General features: G+C 36.6%; 1 long non-coding RNA gene across 1 annotated transcript in view; it reads right to left on the reverse strand.

The window, feature by feature from the left end:
- Positions 1–18,734, reverse strand: part of LOC122717145 — an 83,516-nt gene that overhangs the window by 64,638 nt on the left and 144 nt on the right. The window lies entirely within an intron of this gene.

Raw genomic sequence — 18,734 nt, forward strand, 5'->3', positions numbered from 1 at the left:
TCGCTCACGTACGAAGACGGGAGGAGAGCGCCGACGGAGGCGCCGTCTGTTTTTACGACCTCTCTATCTCGCCCGCCCTTTTGTTGCACCAAGGCAAAATGGAAATTTCATGCAAAAGGTTGGGGGGAGAAGGGGAGGGAGGCGCCGTACCAGGCTTCTGGGAATTTTAAATAAAAGTGAAAATTCGAGTAAAAAAATTCCTCCCCTCCGAAATTTCGAATACGTTTTCCTTCCGAATTTTTAACATCCTATTATCAAATCCTTTTCTTTTTATAATACAAAAGGGCGAGCATGAGATTGATGATAATATTTCTAATATTTCTACCTATGAATATATTATTCCTATCTATGATAATATTTTTATTTCTATCTATGAAATTTATTTCTAATATTTCTACTTTTCGTAGAATAAGAAAAATAAGAAAGATTTTATCTGGTATCTTTTCGAGAAATAATTATAATTACACGTGACGAGCTTCTCGAAATAGCTATCTCAAATTCTCAAACTTCCAATAATAAAAATAACTGCTGCGATTCTATGCTACGTTCGAGGGCTCTCCTCTTGCTAGTGAGCGAGGAATAAGAAGTAAAATTATAATTACACGTAAAAAATTTCTCGAATTCCCAATAAAAATAATTGCTGTAACATTATAACACACTATCTTGTTCGCGCGTTTTTCTCTTCCTAGTGAACGAGGAATAAGAAGTAAAATTAACCTTTTATTTAGTGACTTATCTTTTCTAGAAATAATTATAATTACATGTGACAAACTTCTCGAAACCCTCGATAAAAATAATTGCTTCGATACTACCTTGTTCGAGCGTTCTCCTCTTCCTGTTTTTAGCAAGCGAGGAATAAGAAGTAAAATTAACCTTTTATTTAACGTATCTTTTCTAGGAATAATTATAATTGTAATTACATGTGATGAACTTCTCGAAACAGCTATTCCAAATTCTCAAACTCCCAATAAAAATAACCTCTGCGCTTCGAGGGCTCTTCTCTTCCTGTTTCTAGTGAGCGAGGAATAACAAGTAAAATTAATCTTTTATTTAACGTAATTCTTTTCTAGAAATAATTACAATTATAATTATAAAACAATTATAAAACGTGATAATCTCGAAACAAGCTACTCCAAATTTTCGAACTCCAAATAATAAAAATAACCGCTACGATTTTACTTTGTTCGAGTATATAACAAGTAAAATTAATCTTTTATTTAATTCTTTTCTAGAAATAATTACAATTATAATTATAAAACAATTATAAAACGTGATAAACATCTCGAGCTACTCCAAATTTTCGAATTTCAAATAATAAAAATAACCGCTACGATTTTACTTTGTTCGAGCGCGTTCTCCTAGTGAACGAGGAGAAGGAAACGGAACAGAATAGAAAGAAAAATAAGAAGTAAAATTAAGCTTTTATTTAACGTATTTTTTCTAGAAATAATTATAATTGTAATTACACGCGATAAACTTCTCGAAACAGCTATTCCAAATTCTCAAACTCCCAATAAAAATAACCGCTTGTTCGAAGTCTCTCCTCTTCCTGTTCCTGGTGAGCGAAGAATAAAAAGTAAAAGTAATCTTTTATTTGGTGACGAATATTTTCGAAAATAAAAATAAAAATAAAATAAAAATAATTGCTTCGACACTACCTTGTTCGAGCGCTCTCCTCTTCCTGTTTCTAGTGAGCGAGGAATAAGAAGTAAAATAAACCTTTTATTTAACGTATCTTTTCTAGAAATAATTATAATTATAATTAATTAATTGACAAATATCTCGAAACAGCTATTCCAAATTCTCAAACTCAATAAAAATAACCGCTTGTTCGAAATCTCTCCTCTTCCTGGTGAGCGAAAAATAAGAAGTAAAATAATCTTTTATTTAGTGGCGTATCTTTTCTAGAAATAATTACAATTAATTACACATGATAAAATTCTCCCAATGAAAATAAAATATATAAATATGCTGCACTATCTTGTTCGAGCTCCTCCTGCTCAGTGTAAGCGAAGAGGAATAAGAAGTAAAATTAATCTTTACTTAACGTAATCTTTTTTAGAAATAATTACAATTATAATTACACGTGACAGACTTCTCGAACTCCTAATAAAAATAACTGCTATAACACTATAACACTATCCTGTTCGCGCGCTCTGGTCTTCCTGTTCCTGGTGAGCGAGGTGAAATAAACGGAGGCACGAATTTTCCATCCGCGGCTGATTTCCCAGGAAAATTCGCGGACTCGAAGGGAACCAACTCTCTCTCTCTCTCTCTTTCTCTCTCTCTCTCTCTTTCTCTCTCTCTCTTTCGAGAGAAAGAGCAGAAAACCGTGCCATTGTTTCCCCTCTAACAAGCACGGACAGCCGTGCTTCTGGCCTTCGTGCTCGAATCGAGCGATGGTATCGCGCGTGACCCCGCGTTCAAACGTAAACGGAGAGATTTCGAGTGGTGGTTGCTGTGGTTCGACTGAAGAAAGAAAGACAGAAAGAAAAAGAGAGAGAGAGAGAGAGAGCGGTTGCCGTGCAAAAATTGCGCGCGTAGGACGAAGCGGAAATCCTTATGGAAATGGCTCGCGACCGCGAGCTCTCCGGTTAACGGAAGTCGAGGGAACCTGCGACGAGGGGATACGCCTCGTATCCTGTTTGATAAAACGCTGGAAAGCAGATTAGGGGACGGAGAGAGAGGGGGGAAGCCGCGGATGCGATGGTACACGAGATTATGGTAATCTTCGCTGCCCCGCTTCCAAAGGGAGCCTCGTCTTTGGATTTCAACGGGCCGACAGATATCATCTCTTTCTTGCGAGAAGAGATCGGAGAAGAGGAAAGGAAGAGTCGACGATGAGGACCCCGGATGAACTCTCGAAACGATAATTTTCCGTGTACGAGGATGATAATCGGGGTTTAAATGTTGTTAGTTGTGCTATTTATATTGTATATATCATTGTCCTTTTCATTGATTGGGATAAGTGAATTTACCGAAGCGTGGCTAACTATGGGATATCTGATATCTTTATCCTTTGTCAAACGTATTTGGTAATTTGAACGAAATTGCTCGGAATTTCAACGCGACACTAGCGCCACGAGACCCTTAACTACGTCGAGCTCGCCTAATTTATACATTAATCTATTTATCTAATTAATCTATTTATTATATCGGATTAGAGGGATATGTTAATTCTTCCTTGGATTGATTCAATCACTTTGATTCAATCACTTCCATTATTTTGACGAAATTGCTTGGAATTTCAACGCGATACTAGCGCCACGAGACCCTTAACTACGTCGAACTTGCCTAATTTATACATTAATCTATTTATTATATTTGGATTAGAGATATGTTAATTCTTCCTTGGATTGATACTTTGATCGAATCACTTCCACTGTTTCGAAATTGCTTGGAATTTCAACGCGACACTAGCGCCACGAAACCTTTAACTACGTCGAACTTGCCTAATTTATATGTTATCTATTTATTAGTTTAGATTAGAGGAATATGTTAATTTTTCTTTGAATTGATATTTTGATCGAATCACTTCCATTGTTTCGATAAAATTGCTTGGAATTTCAACGCGATACTAGCGCCAAGAGACCCTTAATTACGTCGAACTTGCCTAATTTATATGTTAATCTATTTATTAGTTTAAATTAGAGGGATATGTTAATTCTTTCTTGGATTGATTCAATCACTTTGATTCAATCACTTCCATTATTTTGATTTGAAATTGCTTGGAATTTCAACGCGACACTAGCGCCACGAAACCTTTAACTACGTCGAGCTTACCTAATTTATACGTTAATCTATTTTATATTATTATATTATATTATGTTATATTATTATTTTATATTATTATATTTGGATTAGAGATATGTTAATTTTTCTTTGGATTGATACTTTGATCGAATCACTTCCACTGTTTCGACGAAATTGCTCGGAATTTCAACGCGACACTAGCGCCACGAGACCCTTAACTACGTCGAGCTTACCTAATTTATATGTTAATCTATTTATTATATTTGGATTAGAGATATGTTAATTCTTCCTTGGATTGATACTTTGATCGAATCACTTCCACTGTTTCACTGACGAACGTAATTTATTACTCGTGAATCTGCAATGCAATATGAATCGATGGATAATCGCACGAGATAAAACATACGAGATTGGCATCGGAATCGAACTGTTTACGAATACATATATATATATTCTCGGTCCAAGGAGGGTACGATGGAATACATTACGAGGATATTACGTTCTCCATAAGCTTTATCTCCCAATGAAAGGTGAGCAAAGTGCCAAAAAAAAGGGGTTGCACGATTGGGTTGGAACCACTTGCCTCTACTTATATACCCCCTCGAGTATATCACGGATATATTTTCGTTTATTATTCATGATGGGATGTTGGCAGCGGTTCCCTTTGCCAACAGGAGAAATGATTTAACCGGGGAAAAACGGTGTTTCCACAGCTTCTCACGAATCGTTGCCCTCTTCTCCAATCCTTAGTAATAATTGCGTAATTGAACTAGAAATGGGTCGAAAGCGAAATCGAAATTGTTTGTGTGCAAATGCACCGCGAGAAATCGTGGCGTCTGCGAGAGATGTTTTTCGAAAGGGGATGACACCTATTCGTGTCATTCGAAAAACCGGAGGAGGATCCTCGAAAAACTCTCCTCCTGAATATTTCTACTACTTCCAAGATAATTTTTAATTTTTCAACTCTCGAGATCGAAAGATTGCATCCAAACACTTTTGACTCCTCGTCCGAGGGACGATCGATCGTAGAAGAGTCATCGGTGCCAGCTGCGTCTCCTCTCGCTCGTTTGCTCGTGCACACGATGAAGACGAGGCAAAGCCAGATATAGAACCAGAAAGCAGAGGGAGGGAGGGAGGGAGAGAAGCAGGAAGAGGAAGGTGGAGGAAGGAGAACCGCGGAGGGAATGAGTTATCTCGGGCTATCTCGTTCGCTGAGCGATCGTCTTTTGGTTCGGCTAACGCGCCAGTGCCGCGGCGAAACCGGAAATTACGTCTGGGGTTCCATCTCCGGTGTTGTGCGGAGAGTTGGTGCCCGCCTTGGCGGAATTCTCCGTGAGAAAACGCCAACCACCAGCACGGCATCGCTTTCGAGCAGTTATTAAACTTCTAACCGCCTCTCTCTCTCTCTTTTTCCCTCCTTCTCTCTTGCTCTCGTTTCGTCGTGGAACGACAAAACGTGGATGGTGGATGGAGTTGCTCGATGGTTTCTATGGCGCCTCGTTCGCGCCATATTGCGCCAGGGGGAGGGAATCATCCTGTATATCATTGTCAATCAGTGTGTATAAGTTAGGTTAAGTTTTGCCTATTTTTCACAAAAAAGAGTTTATTATAAAGACATTTTTATTTATAAGAAATGGAACTTTTGTAGTGTGTATAAGTTAGGTTAAGTTTTGCACAAAAATCCTTGTGTCGATTCTTGTGTTTTTATTAACGGAACAATCGAAGGATAAAGATATTTCCGGATATTCTCGGAGAATTTTAGGAATCCTTTAAGAAAGGAGGCGAAATTGTTCCACTCCGTTTTTAAGAGTGATTAATAAACGTATCCTTCGTTGTATACGCGAATAGAAGGACGAATGCGATCGAAACGATATATATTTCTTAGAAAAAGAAAATAATATCGAAAATTCGCATTGCATAGCAATCTCTGCCGCCTCCAACAAGGTGGAACAACGCGATCGGGGCGAGCTCGCGCATTTTTCTCTTCCCCGGCGCGTTATCGATTTTTGTAATCTACTCGAGCGCCGGGGAAGGGGGTTGTCTCGTCGGTGACGTCACTGGGTCATACATCAACTCGTTATCAGCTAGCCACCCTTCCTTCTTCAAAGGGAGGCCTGGAACGAGAGACAGAAAGAGAGAGAGAGAGAGAGAGAGAGAGTGAGTGGAAAATGGAGAAAGAGTGGACCGAGGCAGCCGACCTATCCCCCCTCCCCTCCTCCATCTCTCGTGCAAATATACTATCCACCCTGTTGTTCAATTTGCCAAAACGAAACAGGTGGTGTTGCACCTGTTTTTTTTTTTTTCTTCTTTTTTCTTTTTTTTCAGGTTCAAAATCGATACGAGGCTTAAATAAAATATTACCAATAAATATTTCTACGTATTCGATGTGTTCGACGACTTGTAAATGGAAAATAGAGGGAGGGGAGGGGAGGAAGGAAGAATCAGAGGAGAGAGACAGAGAGAGAGAGAGAGAGAGAGAGAGAGAGAGAGAGAGAGAGAGAGAGAGTAGTTTTAATTTTATTGCGGCAGATCGAATCGTGGACGTTGCATCCCTGCCGTCCGCCGTGCTTGTCAATCCCCCTCCTCCCCCTCCTCTCTCTCCTCCTCCAGGGAAAGGAAGGGTGGCAGGTCTCGAGGAGAAGGAGGAGGACGAAACGGAAGCTAAAGGCGGTCGGTATCTGACGAGATAAGGGCGCAATCTCTGCTGCTCCCTGTCCACCCCTCCATCCCCGCCGAGAGATCAAATTTTCCCCCCTCCTCCTTCTCCCCCCGCTCTCGGTTCAACAACGCTTCCTCTCTCGCCTTGCTCCCCGCGGAATAGATTCGGACCTTTCCGCGTCCGAATTCCTCCTTCTTTTTTTCTTTAAACGAGGAGCTTTTGTTAAACATTTTAAAATTCGAAAATGTAATTTTTCGTGGAAAAATTTCCCCTCTTTCTTTTTACTCTCCCTCTTCTTCTTTTAAAAGAGAAACTTTTACTATTACTACCAAAATATTTGAATCGTTATTTCTTCTTTTACGAACAAAAAAGAAAGAAGAAGAAGAAGAGGAGGAATCGTCATCGAATTTTATCTGAATTTTTTGTGAATTCTTTTTTTCTTTTTTTTTAAAAAAGGTGGAAAGAATCGCGTTCAATTTTTTCCAACGATTCTTCTCTGAATTCCCTTGGAATTAAATTTCCGATGCAATGTATCTTCGAAAAGAAGAGAGGGATGAAAAAAATCATGGTGGAAACATCCTAAAACATCCTCGCGTTATATTTTTCTCGTTCTCGAAACGGAAGTGGAAGGGATCGATAAAATCGTTCTTGAATTTTTTCACCAACGATCGAATCGAAAGAGAGAGAGAGAAGAAGAAGAAGAAGAAGAAGAAGAAGAAGAAGAAAAAGAAAAACAGAGGGAAAATCGAGTGGCCACCTCGGTCCCTCTTCCTCCCCGTCTAGAGAGGGTGGAAGAACCCTCGGCGTAGAAGGGGTTGAAAGAGACAGAGAGAGGGACGGTTGCCTGGCAACGACGAGAGGGGTGCCCGGCAGTATAGATCGCTATCCAGCCACCTCCTGAGGGGCGGGCTGCGAGGGTGGAAGAGGCGAAACCACCCCGTTAGCAAGATGGCTTTATTACCCTCCGCCGAGGAGTTGCCGATGTTGCTGCAGTAACTTGCTCCAGGAGAGCTCTAGGAAATGACTTTGGCGTAGGTGCTTCACGCTTACGTTCAAGGGCCGCCTCCATCTTCGATTTATGGCGGAACCTTCGGACCCTTCTTCTTCCTCTTCCTCTTCCTCTTCTTCTTCTTCTTCTTCTTCGTTGCTGAAGATAGTAGGGAAAGGAGATGGAGATTCAGGTTTTAATGTAAGAATCACAAGCTTTCCTCGTCTCTGTAATTTTTCAAATTTATATATATTTAAAAGGAATTCATGTTCTTCCTTCTTTATTCTAAACTCTAGTTTACATAGAGGGATGCGGAGAGAATAATTAGGACGAGTTATTATGTGATCTGTCAAGGAGATTGAGGTTTTAGAGTAAGAATCACAAGCTTTTCTCGTCTCTGTAATTTTTCCAATTTGTATATATTTAAAAGGAATTCATATTCTTCCTCCTTTATTCTAAACTTTAGTTAGAATAAACTTACATAGAGGGATCTCTCTGGTCTCTCAAGAAAATGATTCAGAGATTGAGGTTTTAAAATAAGAATCACAAGCTTTTCTCGCTTTTATAATTTTTCCAATTTGTATATATTTAAAAGGAATTCATGTTCTTCCTCCTTTATCCTACCCCTCCCCTTCTCCTTTTTTTTCTTTAAACTTTTCTTTTTTTTCTTTAAAAAGTTTTTGTTAAACATTCTTTTAAAATTTGAAAATGTAATTTTTCGTGAAAATTTTTCCTTCTTTCCTAGTTTAGATAGAGGGATGCGGAGAGAATAATTAGGACGAGTTATTATGTGATCTCTCAAGGAAATGGAGATTGAGGTTTTAAAGTAAGAATCACAAGAATCACACTTTCCTCCTTTGCCTTTGTAATTTTTCCATTTTTTCGTCTTTGGTCGAATCTATCGTTACGTGTATGCAAGAATAAAAGATATTATTTTATATAGGAGGAATTCATATTCTTCCTTCTTTATTCTAAACTCTAGTCTAGTTTACATAGAGGGATACGGATAGAATAATTAGGGCTGAGATATCGACTCCCTTTGCGAGTTATTACGTGATCTCTCAAGGAGATTTTAGAGTAAGAATCACAAGCTTTCCTCGCCCTTATAATTTTTCTAATTTATATATATATTTATTTAGGAGGAATTGGTGTTTTTCCTTCTCTATTCTAAACTCTAACCTAGTTTAGATTAAAGGGATGCGGAGAGAATAATTAGGATTGAGATATCGACTCCCTTTACGAGTTATTATCTCTCAAAAAAATGGAGACTGAGGTTTTAAAATAAGAATCACAATCTTTTTCCATTTTTTACTCGAATCTATCGTTACGTACACGCAAGAATAAAAGAGGAATTGGTGTTCTCCCTCCTCTATTCTAAACTCTAACCTAGTTTAGATTAAAGGGATGCGGAGAGAATAATTAGGGCTGAGATATCGACTCCCTTTGCGAGTTATTACGTGATCTCTTTTTATCGTATCCGATAGGAGCGAGAAGACAATAGGGGTGGATCCGAGAGGATCGATCGATGGTATCGTGTGTGGGAAGAATGTGTCCAGAAATAGGGATCCTCGAGAGGAAGTGGAGTCGAGAGAGAAATTTTATAAAACGATCCGATCCGAGATATTAAGCAAAGAGCGATGGGTTTGACCTACGCAAAAAAAAAAAAAAACAAACAACAAATCGAGCTCTGCTTGATCCTCTATTCGTAATTCTAATTACGTACAAAAATTAAAGATTAAAAGATAAGCAAGAGGGAGATAACTTCGCCTCGTCTCCGTAAACGAATCCACTTCCACTCGATTCTCTAATGCACGTGCAAATACGTAATCGTAATAAAAGATAACGAGATGGATAATTTAATTGTACGATATGTGAATGAATAATTAAATAAAAAAACCTGACGTAATTTTATATAACCTTAACCTAACGAGAGATAACGTTAATATTTATCGATTAATCGGATCAAGATTCTGACCGATCGTTATATCGTAGATTGTTGTACAGAACTCCGTTTCACGGCGTTTTCTTGTTTATGGATCCTCCGGCGGCAGGGGAGGGCGGCGAGGGGCGCGGAGGGTGATTTAGTAAGATGAAAAGCTATCCCCCTATGGCGGCGTTGTCGGCGTTATCTAACGCAGACAGAGATTGCCCCTGTTCCTTACAAAACCCTACCGGAGGGCAACGCGTTCGAGCTATCTTTCGTCGCTTTAGCCGTCGGTTCACCAGCCGCGGAAAAGCGAGCGGACTTGCGCTCTCGAGGAAGTGCCACGAGAAAATCGATGCCTCCTCGACGTGAATCGCGGACGAGGATCCATCGATTTCTCTTTCTTTTTCCTTTTCTTCGTTCGAATCGCGATTTCTTCTTCTTCTTCTTCTTCTTCGTTGAGGATCGAAATTGGAATCTTTTTTAAACGATTTTTTTCTGCCTGATGCAATGATATAATGGGTAAAAGTGATAGTTGAGCGACAATTATGTTATACTATTCTGTGAGAGTATTGAACTTTTTCTTCTTTTTCTTCTTCTTCTTCGTTGAGGATCGAAATCGGAATCTTCTTTTGGTTAAATGATTTTTTTCTGCCTGATGCAATGATATAATGGATAAAGGTGATAGTTGAGCGACAATTATATTATACAATTCGATGAGAGTGTTGGACTTTTTCTTCTTCTTCTTCGTTGAGGATCGAAATCGGAATCTTTCTTCGGTTAAATGATTTTTTTCTGCCTGATGCAATGATATAATGGATAAAAGTGATAGTTGAGGCACAATTATATTACACAATTCGATAAGAATGTTGAATTTCTTTTTCTTCTTCTTCTTTTTCTTCCTCTTCGTTGAGAATCGAAATCGAATCTTTTTTAAACGATTTTTTTCTGCCTGATGCAATGATATAATGGATAAAAGTAATAGTTGAGCGACTATTAATTATGTTATACAATTTTGTGAGAATGTTGGACTTCTTCTTCTTCTTTTTCTTTTTCTTTTTCTTCTTCGTTGAGGATCGAAATCGGAATCTTTTTTAAACGATTTTTTTCTGCCTGATGCAATGATATAATGGATAAAAGTGATGGTTGAGCGACAATTATGTTATACAATTTTGTGAGAGTGTTGGACTTTTTCTTCTTTTTCTTTTTCTTCTTCGTTGAAGCTCGAAATCGGAATCTTCTTTCAGTTAAATGATATTTTTCTCCTTAATGCAATGATATAATGGATAAAAGTAATAGTTGAGCGACTATTAATTATGTTATACAATTTTGTGAGAATGTTGGACTTCTTCTTCTTCTTTTTCTTTTTCTTTTTCTTCTTCGTTAAGGATCGAAATCGGAATCTTCTTTCGGTTAAACGATTTTTTTCTCCCTGATGCAATGATATAATGGATAATTGAACAACAATTATATTATACAATTCTATGAGAGTGTTGGACTTCTTCTTCTTCTTCTTCTTTTTCTTTTTCTTTTTCTTTTTCTTCTTCGTTGAGAATCGAAATCGAAATCTTCCTTCGATTAAACGATTTTTTTCTGCATGCAATGATATAATGGATAAAAGTGATAGTTGAGCGACAATTATGTTACACAATTCGATGAGAGTATTGAATTTTCTTTCTTTTAAGCGAAAACGAGTTCGAGTCATTCTTCAACTTTTGAAAAAAGATTAGTTTAGAAGAAAATAGTGGAAAGATTTTTATCCTGTTAAGTAATGAGAAAAGTAGATGCAGGAACAATTATCGAAAGACAAGATTGTAAAAGAAATCAACTCTAATGCGATATTTTCTACCAATTCCTTTCTCGAATTGAAATTTCAATATAATAAACAACAATAATCAAATAGATCTCTCCTCGCGAAACACGAATATGACATTAAAAGAAACAATTTCCAAATTGAACGATTCCATCGTTAAATTTCTCACATTCTATTCCCTCGACTTTGATTGACTCATCTTCTTCACCTTCCACCGCTCGAAACCAGATTACAAACAAGGAAAAACACTTATTAAATAAAATAAAATAATTTAAAATAATCTAAAATAATTGTTTCATATCGTAAAAATTTCTACAAATTTTAAAAATCGTACGTATCGATTTCGCCGAAAACGGTTGAAAGAGAGAGAGAGAAAGGGACGAAACAGCGTCGAGGAAAGAGAGAGAGAGAGAGAGAGAGAGAGAGAGGAAGAGGAAGAGGATCGAAAGTTATCGGGATCGGTTCGACAGCGAGCTTCCGGGCGATTCATCCCCCGCTATCGACTTCATTTCTTCCGGGCAATTTAATTTGCTAGTGTCAGCGTAACACACCTATAATCCCAAATTATCTACCCTTTCGTCCGTTACTATTAACGTTATTCGCAAAAACTCGGCCTCGAGCGATCTACTCTCTCTGTTCCTACTCTCCCTCCCTCCCTCCCTCCCTCCCTCTTCCATATTCCAACAAATTCACACCTGGCAAACTTGGCGAAATTACAGGAGAGAGAGAGAGAGAGAGAGAGAGAGAGAGAGAGAGAGAGAGACAGGGATTAAGAGAAATTAATTTTCACGAAAAATAAACTCGCCCCTCTTCGCCCCGTATTTATTAGATATCATCTAATACGAAAAGAGTTCTCCTCTTGAACGATCCCGCTAACGGCCCAAAGAATGGAGAAACTTTCCTTTTTTCTCTTCCCCCCCTCTCCCCCTGCAGGGAGAATCTTGGGAATATAGAAAGTTGGGAGGAGGCGGGGTAAGTGGGGTAAGTCGAGAGACAGCTCGATTCGAATTGATAGCCCGAAAAGGGGGTGGCGCTTGATGAGAGGAGAGAGAATTCCAGCTCGTGGAATTTGAAGGAAGAAAAGAAGCTCGAGGCAACCAAGTCATTCCCCGAGCAAGAATTAAATTTTTATTATCTCTCTCGGTGAGAGTTTTGAACGATATGAAAAGTTGGGGCTTCATTTCTTCCAGCTTGTGAGAACTGATGTGGATTAAGCAGAAGAGGATTCGTAATATATATATATATTCAAATAAACATGTCTCGAATTTCTTCTCTTCTCTTCCCCCCTCGAAGAGGAGATTTCAACCCTTTGCCGATGAAAGAAAAAGGAAGATCGTAAAGGATCGGAGAGGAGAAAGGAAGAAGGTATTTCCACGACGTAGAAAATGCAGAAAAACTCATAAACCACTCACGACCCCTCGTAAACTAAATCCAGAAACCTCTGCCACGATATCTTATCTATCTAGGAAGTCAGAGTTTTTCACGAGGGAGGCAAGAAATTATCCCTCTGCGAACCCCTTTCGTCTTTCGTGAAAACTTAAGAAGACTCTGTCCATACACAGTTGTAACAGGATGATCGTAAAGGACGCTTGATAGGCCCGAATTTCTCTCTTTTTGGAATCTCGGATTGTGGAGAGAAGAAGAGGTTCGAAGACTCCTTTTTCTTCGATTCTCCACCAAAACTCTCGAATGAAAATTTTCTTCCAACGATCTTGTTTCTTTCTCTCTATTCTTGATCTTCCTCTCTTTCCTTTATTCTCGTGTTAAGCTAAAATTTTTATCTCCCGATTCTCTCGAGTCTGTCAAAAAAGATAAAGGAAACAGGAAGATGGAAGAGTTAACGTAAAAGGGACAAGCTTTGCTCTCTAGTATGCTCTATTCTTATGTGATACAATTTAAAGGATAGAATTTAATTGCGGGTACTTTTAACACTGTAAACTCGAAAAAGATATTTTAATAAAATCAGATCATAATGCTGGACGATATAATTCTAATTATTTTTTACAAATTACGAAGAATATATCGTACAATAAAGCGTAAACAAGTTGTTATTACAGAAACCTAAAATCTGAAAATTTATAATGCTAAAATTTCGTCTCTATATTCGTCAACATTTTGCTCACAACGCGCCTTTTCACTCGAGCAATTGGAAGAAATAAAACGCTTGTCCCTACATTAAGAAAAATTCACGAAAATATAACTTTGAAATAGATACTCGAAAACGAAACTGAATTTTTATCTCTTTAGCGGGACAAACATAAGATAAAAGCATGCCGATCGACGTAAGATACGCATTTCACAATCAATAGATAAGAAAAATAAAATAAAAATAAAAATAAATATTATATTCTATTTTAAAAAATTCTTATTAAATTCTATTTATTTTAATTTCAAAAATTAACACGTGGTTGTTTACGTACGACATCTGCCACATGATTTCAGTATGCGTGCGGTTTATAAACCACGGCTGAAGGGTTAAGATCCTTCGATACTTCATTGTTCGAAGACGCAAGGAGGAATCGGTTTAAACCGATCGAGAGAACCGAGCCCCGACTCGCACCTTGAATGCCTTGTAATTTTCCACTTTCTATTCGATCTGAGCTAATTAATTTACCTCCAATTAATTACCGACAATTGCTCCCGCTCTAATTACGCGCGCTCGATTAGAATCTACGAAAGTTTACGGCCGAGCAGGGCGATCTTAACGTCTCAGCTTTTGCATGTGATTTCTCCCTAACGATAATAGCCGCCTAAATGCAGCTTCGAAACGAAATACTTCATCTTATTTCAAATATATATATATATATATGCATTTCTCCGACATTCGTACGTTTTTTCAACGTTCCAACGTTTCTTAGCGACTCGACGAATAATCGTCGAGGATGGATTTGGTGTAGCGTGGCCGCGAAAACCGCGACCGCTAAATTAATTTCACAGTTTCTGATTCGCATTAATTGCTCTGCTCGACTAATTAAGAAACCGGAGAGCGCGGTCTCGTTAGCGGTTGGTGAACAAGTTCGACGGAAAGTGAGTTGGTAACGGGGAGAAGGGGGGGAAGAAAAAAGGATCGAATTCGTTAAACTCGAGAGTTTCGAGAAAATCTATCGACTATTATTGATCATTATATCGATGGATGAAAACGATGGTCAAAATTGATAGAATTGATAGAATTGATAGAAGGTAGACGATGATTCGATCCATCCATCCATCTATCTATTCTATCTGTGTAAATTTAAATTTAAAGTTAAGTATCATCGAATAAATTCGTACAAACCGAAAGAAAAAAGAAAAAAAAAAAGATTCGATTGACGATTGGTTTAACAAATATCCAACGAAATTTGTACAAACCGAAAGAAAAAAAAGGAAAAGAATTGTTAATATCTCGAAATACTTCTCGATTCGATTGACTATTGGTTTAACAACTTAAATATCGTCCAACGAATAAATTTGTACAAACCGAAAGAAAAAAAAGGAAAAAAAGGAAAAGAATTGTTAATATTTCGAAATACTTCTCGATTCGATTGACTATTGGTTTAACAAGTTAAATATTGTCCAACGAATAAATTTATACAAACCGAAAAAAAAAAGAAAAAAGAAAGAAAAGAATTGTTAATATCTCGAAATATTTCTCGATTCGATTGACGATTTAACAAGTTTAACAAGTTAACAAGTTAAATATTGTCCAACGAATAGATTTGTACAAACCGAAAAAAAAAAGAAAAAAGAAAGAAAAGAATTGTTAATATTTCGAAATACTTCTCGATTCGATTGACGATTTAACAAGTTAAATATCATCCAACGAATAAATTTGTACAAACCGAAAGAAAAAAAAGAAAAAGAATTGTTAATATTTCGAAATACTTCTCGATTCGATTGACGATTGGTTTAACAAGTTAAATATTGTCCAACGAATAAATTTGTACAAACCGAAAAAAAAAAAAAAAAAAAAAGAAAAGAATTGTTAATATTTCGAAATACTTCTCGATTCGATTGACGATTTAACAAGTTAAATATCATCCAACGAATAAATTTGTACAAACCGAAAGAAAAAAAAGAAAAAGAATTGTTAATATTTCGAAATACTTCTCGATTCGATTGACGATTGGTTTAACAAGTTAAATATTGTCCAACGAATAAATTTGTACAAACCGAAAAAAAAAAGAAAAAAGAAAGAAAAGAATTGTTAATATTTCGAAATACTTCTCGATTCGATTGACGATTTAACAAGTTAAATATCATCCAACGAATAAATTTGTACAAACCGAAAGAAAAAAAAGAAAAAAAAGGAAAAGAATTGTTAATATATCGAAATATATTTGTACAAACCGAAAGAAAAAAAAGGATTGTTAATATCTCGAAATATTTCTCACTTCGATTGACGATTGATTTAACAAGTTAACAAGTTAAATATCGTCCAACGAATAAATTTGTACAAACCGAAAGAAAAAAGAAAAAAAAAAAGGAGAAGAATTGTTAATATCTCGAAATATATATTTGTACAAACCGAAAGAAAAAAAAAAGGATTGTTAATATCTCGAAATATTTCTCGCTTCGATTGACGATTGGTTTAACAAGCGCGAGAAAAGCAAATCCTCTGAGCCTTTGAACAGGATTGAAGAAATAATAAATGAAAAAGGATGGAAAATATTCGTCGAGAATATATGCAAATAAGGCGTAAGGAAAATATATATATGGTGCGCATAATAGCGCTCCCTACGATGTTACACCCTTGCCAGGCATCGATCAAATTAATCCCGGCCCATGCGAACCGGGAACTTGTTGTTTGCCCGCGCCATTTCCGACTGACGCGCGCCGATCATCGCGATCCATCCTGCCATTCGCTTCATTCGCCCGTATGCAAATCGAGAACGAGAATGATCGAGAGCCCCTAATCCGATCAAACATCTTTGTCGATTCGAAAACCTGTCTGTCACTGAGACGCGACGACTAACACGACGAGGTGCTTTCGTTTCGATCGTTGAAACGAAGCCACGAAAGCCATTTTTCTTTTTTTTTTTTTCTTTTTCTTTTTTTTCTTCTTCTTTTTCTCCAACTTCTTCCAAGGAAGGATTCGATGGAAGAGGAGAGAGAGAGAGAGAGAGAGAGAGAGAGAGAGAGAGAGAGAGAGAGAGAGAGAGGAGAAAAGAAAAAGCTATATGGCGGATGAAGGCCGCTTTGTAGAACGATATCGCTAAGTGGAAATCAGTGAGCGGGTGGCGCCTCCGCCCTCTGCCCTTAAGGGCTCCTCTCGTTCACGCTCCTGGAATCGCGACGGCGACCCGCTACCAGGAACTTGCTAACTTCATTAAAATATTGCCATCAACACCGAGCCCCATTGTCTCAGAGCTTAACGGGCCGATTAAGCCTGGCCGCCATCGTTCCGTCGAGAACAGTAGCCGTATTTTCTTTACCCGTGTCGCAAAAACTCGCTATGCCTATACCTATCTATCGATGCATCACTATCCGTGCTATATCGATTCCCTGAAATTATCTTGTGAAATGATTCGAAATACTTTTTCTTCTTTTTCTTTTTCTTTTTTTTTTTTTTTTTTTTTTTTTGCGAGACCGAAAGATTGAATCGCTACGTGTATAAGTGAAATTATCGAGGATAATCTTGCGTGTTATTTGTGATGAAATAAATAAATATCTAATGAATAAGGAGGATACGATTACGATAAGAGTAATTTTTCAAAATATAGAGAAAATTAATATTCGATTTAACTTGTAATAAAATAATGAGGGAAAAATGTTTCGTTATGTTGATTATTTGTATTTTTAATTGAAAAATAAAATGAATTTTATATTTAATCATATTGACAATTAGGAAGGAATTATCGAATAATAAGAAGAAGAGAAAAAGAAAAAGAGAGAGATCGACTTCCTACGAGAAAATCTGCATCAAGAATTCTGGACGTTTTGCACGTACGAACGACAAAGGATCTTAATGACGACGCGGCGGGCAAAACGGGATAACAAAGAGGCTTTAACTATGTCCGCGATGTGCTCGGTTGAGTGACGCAGGACACGAGCCCGCAGCCCTTCTTTCTCTTCTTTAAAAGATGAGAAAACGAGCACGCGTGAGTACGTCGACGGAACGAGCAACGAACATAGACCACGCACGTCGTACGAAGAAGCTGCTCGTTCCCGTACGGTTTTTTGTCGCGGCTGTAATTGAGCCTGTCTCGTCGAGCTACCATTTAAATGAATTACGAGGCGCCGTGCACGGCACGAGTCTTCTCTTCGGAATTCTCTTCTCGTTCGACTTTTTTCGAAAATCGTGACGACTCGAATCAATCGCAAACGACCTGTCTTTTTTCCGGTATATTCCGTATCATTTTTTCTTTCTGAAGCTTCATTTCATTAGAAAAAATTCGAGACTCTCATGAATGTTAAATAGAAAGCAGTACAAAGAATGCCTTTGTAATTATGATTCACAGTTCGTCGCTAATTAAGTACAGCCTGAAAAATCATATTCCGCGAAGAGGAATAGCAAGTGGGCGGCTTTATCAAAGAGACGAAGGAAATCGCAAGCTGGTTGCAATTAACCACAAGGAAAAAAGATTGCTTCTCGACAATCCTCTATAAATTTCCAACAAACGAGATTGTGATGCTTTCAAAATTTCAAGAGCATTTGTTTCACTATTCTTTAATTTATAAATTTAATATATTTTATATTTTATAATATATAAAATAATACGTTGAATGATATAAAATCTTTCGATTCTTCGTTACTTGATTTCTTTCTAAAAATTTCAGAAAAAATAACTAATACGATATCTACCGTAAATATTTGAAACTAATTACTTTCCAACTAAATCGATAACTTGTTACCGATTGCTACAGTTACCGACGACAAGCATGATTAGTTACCCACCGAAAAAATTATTGATCGATAAAATTATCAACTTTATTATAACGAATATCAAAAAATAACGATAGATGGCGTTTGCTATTTAAATTTAAATTTAAATTTGCATCATAATCTTTTGATTTTATTATTAATTATAATTATTAAAATAAAAAATATAATTTCTTCTATATTATATCACACAAATATATAATTTCACAATAATTAAATATTAATCATAATCAATTAATTAAAAAATCGTATTATTATGAATGTAATTTTCTAAAATGAATGTAATTTTCTTTTTATGATTTTGATAATTATCAAAAATTATACTCAATTATATCTTTTACAATTTTATCTTAATATATATTTTTTAATATATATTTTCAAAGATATGTCAAATAAAAAAAATAAATAATTTTGTTTGCATAATAAATTTTGCTTACATGCTTTCATGGTGGTTCATCAACATGTTTTCCACATTGTAATTTTTTCAATACATCACATATAATTTATTATAATAATTTACAATTATAAAATATTCTTTTTAGAAATTATTCTGATTTTACGCGATATTTATTCGTATCTTTTTAAAAAATTTAATTATTTCAATCATTAATAAATTCTCTAAAAAAGAATTTTTTTCTCTTTTTTAGATTCTTAAAATGTATACGAAAATTGATTGTATGTATAAAGTGTATATATAAAAATTTTTTGAACCGTTTGATTGATTAATAATAATTATTT

Source organism: Apis laboriosa, unplaced genomic scaffold (assembly GCF_014066325.1).
Source record: "Apis laboriosa isolate Shangri-la unplaced genomic scaffold, ASM1406632v1 scaffold4_cov146, whole genome shotgun sequence".
NCBI classification, from domain to species: domain Eukaryota; kingdom Metazoa; phylum Arthropoda; class Insecta; order Hymenoptera; family Apidae; genus Apis; species Apis laboriosa.